This window comes from Pseudorca crassidens, chromosome 5 (genome assembly GCF_039906515.1).
Source record: "Pseudorca crassidens isolate mPseCra1 chromosome 5, mPseCra1.hap1, whole genome shotgun sequence".
In the NCBI taxonomy this organism is placed as follows: Eukaryota; Metazoa; Chordata; class Mammalia; order Artiodactyla; family Delphinidae; genus Pseudorca; species Pseudorca crassidens.
Genome location: NC_090300.1, coordinates 45,430,453 through 45,443,085, shown reverse-complemented (window position 1 = coordinate 45,443,085; position 12,633 = coordinate 45,430,453). Strand labels below are relative to the sequence as shown.

Sequence of the window (12,633 nt, the reverse complement as noted above, 5' to 3'; positions counted from 1 at the left end):
GTTCTCTACTATCTTTCTGGAAATACTTATTTTAAGCATGGTTGTGAAAGATGGTAAAGTGTTAAAATTTATGCCCAATCAATATAGAGGGTTCAGTTTTGAAACTTTTTTTTTTTTTTTTTTGCGGTACGCGGGCCTCTCACCATTGTGGCCTCTCCCGCTGCAGAGCAGAGGTTCCTGACGCACAGACTCAGCAGCCATGGCTCATGGGCCCAGCTGCTCTGCGGCATGTGGGATCCTCCTGGACCGGGGCATGAACCCGTGTCCCCTGCATCGGCAGGCGGACTCTCAACCACTGCACCACCAGGGAAGCCCCCTTTTTTTTTTTTTTAACTGTCAATATGTTTCATACAAAAGTTTTGGTTGCATATTTTTGGTAAGGAATTGATACTAAATTTTTTAAATGGTCATTTTAAAACCAAAGAATTCATATTTGAATGTGTGTGAGATTTTTCTCTCACAAGAGAATATGCCCTTTATACAAATTCTGTTTATAACTTAGGCAAACAGCCAAGCTCAGCAGTATTTACCCACTGTACTTGAAGAATGAATTGTTTCATCAAAGTGCTCCAGAGGTGGCAGCATTATATGAGTGGGGCTATTCCATACTGTTCCTAACTATGAGGAAATCACATAATTTTTCTGTGGCTTATTTTCCTTAAATGCAAAACAGGACAGTTAATTTAGAATTCTTAGAGCTTTTTAAATGACCTATTAAGTTTTCTGGTTGCTTGTTTTTTATCATATGAAATATAAAGTCCTCTGCCTGACTTTGAAGCTGTCTGAAACCTGGTGCCATAAAACCTCTTGTCTTTTCCCCCCATTACTCTCTAATTTGTATGTGTTCAAATCAGACTCATGAATCTTCTCTGCCCCTCACTAACATCCTCATCTTCTCTTTTCATGCAATGCTCTCATCTCTTACACTTAATGAGTTCTTCCTATTTTTTAAGGCTCACTTCATATTTGACTTCTTTCCATGATACCTTCCATAGATAAAGTTTATTTATCTATTTTTCTAACTTCCTCTCACCTAGATCTCTTTTCTTAGTTTTAACATAAGGATGTTAAGTTAGACCATCTCATTTTCATCTGATTTTCTATCAATGATTCTCAGCCTATAGAACATATATTCTCATTTTCACAGTGTATTATACTCTTATATCATCCATTTTAGTTTTATGTATATTGTTTTTGACTCCGTAGATAGTTTATAAGGTCCTATAGCTTAATGATTCTCTATTATCTGTACAATGCAGTAGATACTCAGTAATTCACTAATAAGTCCATTTAAGCATAATAATTTAAGTTTGCCATTTTGATGAAAATATTTAAAGATTTAAAAATCTTGGGGCATTGAATTGATCGAATAACTGAATTAAAGATTTACTTAATTAAACACCAAACCTATTTTTAGAATGTTAACTATTCGGGAAAAGTAAATTTTCTAAAAGAATTTTGTTCCTACCTTGTTCAACTGAATAGACTGAATATATTGTAATAATTTTTTAAGACTTGAGATTGACATTTTAAATATATTTTCTTTTATTCAATAGATATCATATATATACTAGTCATCAGAGAGTATTTTGGAAACTGGGGATGGGAAGATGTAAAGATTTTCACTCAAGTTGTTGACAGTCTAGTGGAGAATCAGACTATAAGACTGTGTAAATGCTATACATGAGGTTGCTGTGTGCAAGCACAATAGAGGAGTGGCAGAGCCTAACTCTGCCTGTGGGACACTGACTGAGAGCTGAGGCTTGAAGAATTAGTAGTTCTTCAAGGAGACATGGTGGGAGAAGAAAGTTGTAGGCAGAAGGAACCTCTTGTGCATCAAAGTATGGTGCTTTTTGTGCAATGTCAATAAGATTTTGCATGGGATGGTACCAGGAGATAATACAGAAAAGGTTCTCAGACCAGATCTGTGTTTGCCATCTAAAAGAGTCTAGATTTTACTATTTTAAAATGTAGTTATTTTATGTGGAGCCCCCTTAGGGGTTACTGTGGGGTAGAAAAGAGGTGAGGAGGTTGAGCCCCTGGTACTCCTCCACCCAGAAAAGCTCTACATGAATCAGCTTTGAGATATATATATATATATATATATTTTTTTTTTTTTTTGAGGTACGTGGGCCTCTCACTGTTGTGGCCTCTCCTGTTGCGGAGCACAGGCTCCAGACGCGCAGGCTCAGCGGCCATGGCTCACGGGCCCAGCCGCTCCGTGGCATGTGGGATCTTCCCGGACCGGGGCACGAACCCGTGCCCCCCTTCATCGGCAGGCAGACTCTCAACCACTGCACCACCAGGGAAGCCCTGTTATATAGTTATTAAAAGTGATAATCTGCTTTCATAATGCCATGAAAAGATTTTTAAGATATATAGTCAGAAAAAAGTTACAAATTTTATCTATAGGATGGTCCTATTTGTGTAAAGATATGTGTCTATATATGAATAGAAAAACAGTCTGACAATATAACACATTTTAACAATGGTTATCCCTGGAGTTTGAAGTGATAGGTGATTTTTTTTCATAACTGCGTTTTCTAAAGTTTTCAAATAAAAAACATGCTTTGTATAATTTTTGAAGAGGGAAAAAACTAGATTTATCCTTTAATTTTATTTTGCTTGCAAAATTCATTGGATTCTCTAATCATGTAATTCAGTTTTCTTTCCTTTTTAAACAAATGTTGAGTTTTGAAGCTATTTAATTTATATGTATATATAATTAAAACATGGAAAATTGTTTTAAAGGTGATATAGAATATATACATCTTTATTGGGAAGTAATTCTGTTCACTAAGATATAAATGCTATAAGCATTTTGAGTCAAAACCAAATTACCTACTGCATAATTACTTCCTGCACATCTTTTTAAAAAATGCCAAGCAGACATTCCCCTTGTGGAGTTTACTTTCTTGTTGCTAAGACAGGTATTAAATAATTAATTACCCACTCAGTTATTTAATTACAGTTGTAATAAATTTTACAAGGAGGTACAGGCTGTTCCTCGTAATGAGAACTAATCTATTTGGAGGGTCAAGGCAAGTTCGTATGGTGAAAGGTAAGAAGGGCAATGCTTATTGAGATTCTTCACCTTTTCTACTTACTGAGTAAGTGGTGTCAAGTTAGAGCCAAAAATTTAAGTCAGCTGGTGCTGCATACTTTTCTCACACAGTTGTTTATCTGTTGAAAAAAACTTATTAAGGCTTCTTTTAAGAAGAAGTACGTGTTTTCTTCAACCTAGAAATGTCACACTTAAATGTAGCTCCTTGCTTCTTTTTTTTCCCTCAAAATCTGCAACTTAAAGTTGTATAATTAATAGTAGTAATCATTTATCCAGGGCCAGATTCTGTGGAATAATTTCAATATTAGATATTATAAAAATCTTGTCCTGAGGAAGGATTTGCTACAAATTTATCAGATTTCTATCTTGAGAGCTCTGTTTTGAGAGCTCTTCACAGATTTTTAGTTGAGTGCAGTGTTCTTAATCAACATTTTAAAAATTCTTATCTAGGCTTCCTTGACAGAAATTGGACAGTAATTTTTTAATATAAGGCTTAAAGAATGACGTTGGTGTAAACTTTCAGGTTATCTGTGAAATAATAAGCCTAGAAAAATGTGGTTTTTGTAAATATTTTCTTTTAATGTTTTTCAAGAAATATTTCTAGTGGGAGAAAAAACCTCAAATGCTTGGAGGCTGTAACTAAGAGGTTTTGGTTTTTTTTTTTTTTTTTAATTTTTTTTTTTATTTTTTTTAACATCTTTATTGGAGTATAATTGCTTTACAATGGTATGTTAGTTTCAGCTTCACAACAAAATGAATCAGTTATATATATACATATATTCCCATATCTCTTCCCGCTTGTGTCTCCCTCCCTCCCACCCTCCCTATCCCACCCCTCCAGGCGGTCACAAAGCACCGAGCTGATCTCCCTGTGCTATGCGGCTGCTTCCCACTAGCTGTCTACCTTACGTTTGGTAGTGTATATATGTCCATGCCTCTTTATCGCTTTGTCACCGTTTACCCTTCCCCCTCCCCATAGCCTCAAGTCCATTCTCTCGTAAGTCTGTGTCTTTATTCCTGTTTCACCCCTAGGTTTTTCATGACATTTTTTTTTCTTAAATTCCATATATATGTGTTAGCATACGGTATTTGTCTCTCTCTTTCTGACTTACTTCACTCTGTATGACAGACTCTAGGTCTATCCACCTCATTACAAATAGCTCAATTTCGTCTCTTTTTATGGCTGAGTAATATTCCATTGTATATATGTGCCACATCTTCTCTATCCATTCATCCGATGATGGACACTTAGGTTGTTTCCATCTCTGGGCTATTGTAAATAGAGCTGCAACGAACATTTTGGTACATGACTCTTTTTGAATTTTGGTCTTCTCAGGGTATATGCCCAGTAGTGGAATTGCTGGGTCATATGGTAGTTCTATTTGTAGCTTTTTAAGGAACCTCCATACTGTTCTCCACAGTGGCTGTATCAATTTACATTCCAACCAACAGTGCAAGAGGGTTCCCTTTTCTCCACACCCTCTCCAGCATTTATTGTTTGTAGGTTTTTTGATGATGGCCATTCTGACTGGTGTGAGATGATATCTCATTGTAGTTTTGATTTGCATTTCTCTAATGATTAGTGATGTTGAGCATTCTTTCATGTGTTTGTTGGCACTCTGTATATCTTCTTTGGAGAAATGTCTATTTAGGTCTTCTGCCCATTTTTGGATTGGGTTGTTTGTTCTTTTGTTATTAAGCTGCATGAGCTGCTTATAAATTTTGGAGATTAATCCTTTATCAGTTGCTTCATTTGCAAATATTTTCTCCCATTCTGAGGGTTGTCTTTTGGTCTTCTTTATGGTTTCCTTTGCTGCGCAAAAGCTTTTAAGTTTCATTAGGTCCCATTTGTTTACTTTTGTTTTTATTTCCATTTCCCTAGGAGGTGGGTCAAAAAGGACCTTGCTGTGATTTATGTCATAGAGTGTTCTGCCTATGTTTCCCTCTAAGAGTTGGATAGTTTCTGGCCTTACATTTAGGTCTTTAATCCATTTTGAGCTTATTTTTGTGTATGGTGTTAGGGAGTGATCTAATCTCATACTTTTACATGTAGCTGTCCAGTTTTCCCAGCACCACTTATTGAAGAGGCTGTCCTTTCTCCACTGTACATTTCTGCCTCCTTTGTCAAAGATAAGGTGACCATATGTGCGTGGGTTTATCTCTGGGCTTTCTATCCTGTTCCATTGATCTATATTTCTGTTTTTGTGCCAGTACCATACTGTCTTGATTACTGTAGCTTTGTAGTATAGTCTGAACTCAGGAAGCCTGATTCCTCCAGTTCCATTTTTCGTTCTCAAGATTGCTTTGGCTATTCGGGGTTTTTTGTGTTTCCATACAAATTGTGAAATTTTTTGTTCTAGTTCTGTGAAAAATGCCAGTGGTAGTTTCATAGGGATTGCATTGAATCTGTAGATTGCTTTGGGTAGTAGAGTCATTTTCACAATGTTGATTCTTCCAATCCAAGAACATGGTATATCTCTCCATCTATTTGTATCATCTTTAATTTCTTTCATCAGTGTCTTATAATTTTCTGCATACAGGTCTTTTGTCTCCTTAGGTAGGTTTATTCCTAGGTATTTTATTCTTTTTGTTGCAATGGTAAATGGGAGTGTTTTCTTGATTTTACTTTCAGATTTTTCATCCTTAGTGTATAGGAATGCCAGAGATTTCTGTGCATTAATTTTGTATCCTGCTACTTTACCAAATTCATTGATTAGCTCTAGTAGTTTTCTGGTAGCATCTTTAGGATTCTCTATGTATAGGATCATGTCATCTGCAAACAGTGACAGCTTTACTTCTTCTTTTCCGATTTGGATTCCTTTTATTTCCTTTTCTTCTCTGATTGCTGTGACTAAAACTTCCAAAACTATGTTGAATAAGAGTGGTGAGAGTGGGCAACCTTGTCTTGTTCCTGATCTTAGTGGAAATGCTTTCAGTTTTTCACCATTGAGGACGATGTTGGCTGTGGGTTTGTCATATATGGCCTTTATTATGTTGAGGAAAGTTCCCTCTATGCCTACTTTCTGCAGGGTTTTTATCATAAATTGGTGTTGAATTTTGTCAAAAGCTTTCTCTGCATCTATTGAGATGATCATATGGTTTTTCTCCTTCAATTTGTTAATATGGTGTATCACGTTGATTGATTTGCGTATATTGAAGAATCCTTGCATTCCTGGAATAAACCCCACTTGATCATGGTGTATGATCCGTTAAATGTGCTGTTGGATTCTGTTTGCTAGTATTTTGTTGAGGATCTTTGCATCTATGTTCATCAGTGATATTGGCCTGTAGTTTTCTTTCTTTGTGACATCCTTGTCTGGTTTTGGTATCAGGGTGATGGTGGCCTCATAGAATGAGTTGGGGAGTGTTCCTCCCTCTGCTATATTTTGGAAGAGTCTGAGAAGGATAGGTGATAGCTCTTCTCTAAATGTTTGATAGAATTCGCCTGTGAAGCCATCTGGTCCTGGGCTTTTGCTTGTTGGAAGATTTTTAATCACAGTTTCAATTTCAGTGCTTGTGATTGGTCTGTTCATATTTTCTGTTTCTTCCTGATTCAGTCTTGGCAGGTTGTGCCTTTCTAAGAATTTGTGTGTTTCTTCCAGGTTGTCCATTTTATTGGCATAGAGTTGCTTGTAGTAATCTCTCACGATCTTTTGTATTTCTGCAGTGTCAGTTGTTACTTCTCCTTTTTCATTTCTAATTCTATTGATTTGAGTCTTCTCCCTTTTTTTCTTGATGAGTCTGGCTAATGGTTTATCAATTTTGTTTATCCTTTCAAAGAACCAGCTTTTAGTTTTATTGATCTTTGCTATCGTTTCCTTCATTTCTTTTTCATTTATTTCTGATCTGATTTTTATGATTTCTTTCCTCCTGCTAACTTTGGGGGTTTTTTGTTCTTCTTTCTCTAATTGCTTTAGGTGCAAGCTTAGGTTGTTTATTCGAGATGTTTCCTGTTTCTTAAGGTAAGATTGTATTGCTATAAACTTCCCTCTTAGAACTGCTTTTGCTGCATCCCATAGATTTTGAGTCGTCGTGTCTCCATTGTCATTTGTTTCTAGGTATTTTTTGATTTCCTCTTTGATTTCTTCAGTGATCACTTCGTTATTAAGTAGTGTATTGTTTAGCCTCCATGTGTTTGTATTTTTTACAGATCTTTTCCTGTAATTGATATCTAGCCTCATAGCGTTGTGGTCGGAAAAGATACTTGATACAATTTCAATTTTCTTAAATTTACCAAGGCTTGATTTGTGACCCAAGATATGATCTATCCTGGAGAATATTCCATGAGCACTTGAGAAAAATGTGTATTCTGTTGTTTTTGGATGGAATGTCCTATAAATATCAATTAACTCCATCTCGTTTAACGTATCATTTAAAGCTTGTGTTTCCTTATTTATTTTCATTTTGGATGATCTGTCCATTGGTGAAAGTGGGGTGTTAAAGTCCCCTACTATGAATGTGTTACTGTCGATTTCCCCTTTTATGTTTGTCAGTATTTGCCTTATGTATTGAGGTGCACCTATGTTGGGTGCATAAATATTTACAATTGTTATATCTTCCTCTTGGATTGATCCCTTGATCATTATGTAGTGTCCTTCTTTGTCTCTTCTAATAGTCTTTGTTTTAAAGTCTATTTTGTCTGATATGAGAATTGCTACTCCAGCTTTCTTTTGGTTTCCATTTGCATGAAATACCTTTTTCCATCCCCTTACTTTCAGTCTGTATGTGTCTCTAGGTCTGAAGTGGGTCTCTTGTAGACAGCAAATATATGGGTCTTGTTTTTGTATCCATTCAGCCAATCTGTGTCTTTTGGTGGGAGCATTTAGTCCATTTACATTTAAGGTAATTATCGATATGTGTGTTCCCATTCCCATTTTCTTAATTGTTTTGGGTTCGTTATTGTAGGTCTTTTCCTTCTTTTGTGTTTCTTGCCTAGAGAAGTTCCTTTAGCAGTTGTTGTAGAGCTGGTTTGGTGGTGCTGAACTCTCTCAGCTTTTGCTTGTCTGTAAAGGTTTTAATTTCTCCATCAAATCTGAATGAGATCCTTGCTGGGTAGAGTAATCTTGGTTGCAGGTTTTTCTCCTTCAACACTTTCAGTATGTCCTGCCACTCCCTTCTGGCTTGCAGAGTTTCTGCTGAAAGATCAGCTGTTAACCTTATGGGGATTCCCTTGTGTGTTATTTGTTGTTTTTCCCTTGCTGCTTTTAATATGTTTTCTTTGTATTTAACTTTTGACAGTTTGATTAATATGTGTCTTGGCGTATTTCTCCTTGGATTTATCCTGTATGGGACTCTCTGTGCTTCCTGGACTTGATTAACTATTTCCTTTCCCATATTAGGGAAGTTTTCAACTATAATCTCTTCAAATATTTTCTCAGTCCCTTTCTTTTTCTCTTCTTCTTCTGGAACCCCTATAATTCGAATGTTGGTGCGTTTAATGTTGTCCCAGAGGTCTCTGAGACTGTCCTCAGTTCTTTTCATTCTTTTTTCTTTATTCTGCTCTGCAGTAGTTATTTCCACTATTTTATCTTCCAGGTCACTTATCCGTTCTTCTGCCTCAGTTATTCTGCTATTGATCCCATCTAGAGTACCTTTAATTTCATTTATCGTGTTGTTCATCGTTGCTTGTTTCATCTTTAGTTCTTCTAGGTCCTTGTTAACTGATTCTTGCATTTTGTCCATTCTATTGTCCATTCTATCTCCAAGATTTCGGATCAACCTTACTATCATTATTCTGAATTCTTTTTCAGGTAGACTGCCTATTTCCTCTTCATTTGTTAGGTCTGGTGGGTTTTTATCTTGCTCCTTCATCTGCTGTGTGTTTTTCTGTCTTTTCATTTTGCTTATCTTACTGTGTTTGGGGTCTCCTTTTTTGCAGGCTGAAGGTTCGTAGTTCCTGTTGTTTTTTGTGTCAGTCCCCAGTGGCCAAGGTTGGTTCAGTGGGTTGTGTAGGCTTCCTGGTGGAGGGTACTAGTGCCTGTGTTCTGGTGGATGAGGCTGGATCTTGTCTTTCTGGTGGGCAGGTCCACGTCTGGTGGTGTGTTTTGGGGTGTCTGTAGACTTATTATGATTTTGGGCAGCCTCTCTGCTAATGGGTGGGGTTGTGTTCCTGTCTTGCTAGTTGTTTGGCATAGGATGTCCAGCACTGTAGCTTGCTGGTCGTTGAGTGAAGCTGGGTGCTGGCGTTGAGATGGAGATCTCTCGGAGATTTTTGCTGTTTGATATTATGTGCAGCTGGGAGGCCTCTTGTGGACCAGTGTCCTGAAGTTGGCTCTCCCACCTCAGAGGCACAGCACTGACTCCTGGCTGCAGCACCAAGAGCCTTTCATCCACAGGGCTCCTCAATTTGGGATGATTGGTTGTCTATTCAGGTATTCCACAGATGCAGGGTATATCAAGTTGATTGTGGAGCTTTAATCCGCTGTTTCTGAGGTTGCTGGGAGAGATTGCCCTTTCTCTTCTTTGTTCTCACAGTTCCCAGGGGCTCAGCTTTGGATTTGGCCCCGCCTGTGCGTGTAGGTCGCCGGAGGGCGTCTGTTCTTTGCTCAGACAGGATGGGGTTAAAGGAGCCGCTGATTCGGAGGCTCTGGCTCACTCAGGCCGGGGGGTAGGGAGGGTCACGGAGTGTGGGGCGGGCCTGCGGCGGCAGAGGCCGGCGTTGCAGCCTGAGGCGCGCCGTGCGTTTTCCCGGGGAAGTTGTCCCTGGATCCCGGGACCCTGGCAGTGGCGGGCTGCACAGGCTCCCCGGAAGGGCGTGTGGCTAGTGACCTGTGTTCGCACACAGGCCTCCTGGTGGCGGCAGCAGCGGCCTTAGCGTCTCTTGTCTGTCTCTGGGCTCCGCACTTTTAGCCGCGGCTCGCGCCCGTCCCTGGAGCTCTCTCAAGCAGCACTCTTAATCCCCTCTCCTCGTGCCCCAGGAAACAAAGAGGGACGTAAAAGTCTCTTGCCTCTTCGGCAGGTCCAGACTTTTCCCCGGACTCTCTCCCGGCTAGCCGCGGTGCACTAACGCCCTGCAGGCTGTGTTCATGCCGCCAACCTCAGTCCTCTCCCGGCGCTCCGACCGAAGCCCGAGCCTCAGCTCCCAGTCCCGCCCACCCCGGCGGGCGAGCAGACAAGCCTCTCGGCTGGTGAGTGCCGGTCGGCCCGATCCTCTGCGCTGGAATCTGTCCGCTTTGCCCTCCGCACCCCTGTTGCTGTGCTCTCCTCCGCGGCTCCCAAGCTCCCCCACTCCGCTTCCCGAAGTCTCCGCCCGCGAAGGGGCTTCCTAGTGTGTGGACACTTTTCCTCCTTCACAGCTCTCTCCCGCTGGTGCAGGACCCGTCCCTATCCTTTTGTCTCTGTTTAGTTTTTTCTTTTGCCCTAACCAGGTACGTGGGGGGTTCCTTGCCTTTTGGGAGGTCTGAGGTCTTCTGCCAGCGTTCAGTAGGTGCTCCGTAGGAGTTGTTCCACGCGTAGATGTATTTCTGGTGTATCTGTGGGGAGGAAGGTGATCTCCGCGTCTTACTCTTCCGCCATCTTCCCGGAAGTCCCCAGAGGTTTTGGTTTGAATATATTCCTTACTATGCATGTATGTAAATGGACTGATGAGAAGAATACTTGAAAAAGCAGAAATTTTTATATTTTTGTATAGGTACATTACTCCAACTCAGTTGTTATATAGTAAATCTAATATTCTCATTAACTTTCATCATAAAATTGGAATTTTCTAAAAAGACCCTCACTAGGCTGATACGAAACTCCTGTTCCCATTTACATCTTCTATTTAAGTAGGCAAGTTACCTGTATTGGTTCAGAACTCACATCCTGGCTCACTTTTGTGGATTGTTGTTCAAATATCAATTTCATTTTCAAAGCCATTTTAGGTGGTATTCCATAGTCCAGTTAGTTGTCATGGTTTTACTGTGTTGATTCAAGTCAGCTGCATGAATAGGCTGCTTGATGGTGTTCCAAGGGCTTTATACATAGACTTAAAGAATACCGTTCTCCAGTTCCCTCCTCTCCATAATCCTACCCCAACTCTTGTAGCGAGGGGGTTGGGTGCTGCCTCTTTGCTGTCATTAGTACAAATCAGGCATGGTAGATGGGGGCCCCACTGGGCAGCCTTCACAGTGCTCACTGGAGAGGGCCACTGCTTTGGCATTGCAGGGCTGGAATGGCCTGAGGGGCTCTGTCTCTACAGCACCACGTGGGGAGGCGGAAAGGTGCTACCTCTGCTCACTTGAGTGCAGAGCGGGAATGTTCCACAGGGCTCCATCCCACTGTTTCCACAGGACACAGTGCCTGGTGGGGAGAGTGCCATGGTTTCTTTCATGGTGTGTGTTTGGAGAAGGGTAGTTATGTCCACAGGGTTCCGTCCTGCATTGCAACCCCTCTACCTGGCCCCTTGACCAGAGAATGAGCATTACTTGGTGCTTGTTTTGTCTCACATACTACTTATAGTTAATACAATACCATTTCATGTAAAATATACGAACCTTGCATCCATGGTATTCCATTTACCCACCTTTCCTTTATGCTATAATTATATTACATCTATCACAATATGATAACAGTTTTTGCTGTTAAAAGTCATATTCACTTTAAAGAAATTAAGGAAGAAGGAAATGTTTAGCATTTCTAGTGCTCTCATTTCTTCCTAAAGATACTAATTTCCATCTGATACAATTTTCCTTCAACCTATAAATCTTCTTTTAGGCATATCTCATAGTGTATAACTGCTGGTGATGAATTTTCTTTCTTTTTGTATATTTGAAAGTGTTTTTTATTTTCCTCTTTGCTGGATTTACAATTCTGGGTTGACAGAGTTGTTTTTCCTTTCTTTCAGCACTTTAAAGATATTGCTGTACTCTCTTTTGGTCTTTATTGTTTTTGATGAGAAATAAGTGACTGTTGGTATCATTGCTCTCCTGAGTGTAAAGTGGCCTTTACCTCTGGCTGCTTTGAAGATTTTCTCTTTGTCTTTGGTTTTCAATAGTTTGATAGTATATGACTTTCTTTGTATTTGTCTTGTTTGGGATTCTTTATACTTCTTGAATATGTAAAGTTATGATTTCACCAAACTGGGGGAAATTTTGGCCATTATTTTTTCAAAGTTTTTCTGCCCCATTCCCTTCCCTGCTGGAAGTCCAATTACACATTTTTTAGACCTTTGATGTTGTCCCACAGGTCAACAAGGCTCTATTCTTATTTCTTCAACCTTTTTTCCCCTCATTTCTAGGAATTTACTCTAAAGATCATTGGACAAGTACACAAAGATGTATGCATAACAATTTCATCGCAGTATTATAATGGTAAAAATCAGAAATAAAGTGTCCACAAGTGGGAGGCTGATTAGGTTAATATTCTATATGCCTAAAATGGAATACCCTCAACTCATTAGAAGTGTGGAAGAGGGATTATGTTTAATAACCTGGAAAGCTATCTATGGTAAGTTATTTAGTAAAAAGACCAGGTTTTATTCTGTGATCTCACTTGTATAAAATTGTATACCCATAACTCTAACTACCTCTAACTACTAACTATTGTGGCTAAAGATACACCCAATACTATATTTGGGTGATCTTTTGCTT

The 12,633-nt window shown here is 39.4% G+C and overlaps 1 protein-coding gene across 4 annotated transcripts in view; it reads left to right on the top strand.

Annotated features, from left to right (window-relative positions):
• The window catches only part of IFT80 (intraflagellar transport 80), a 111,580-nt gene that overhangs the window by 41,413 nt on the left and 57,534 nt on the right, over positions 1 to 12,633 (top strand). The gene's annotated exons all lie outside the window — the stretch shown is intronic.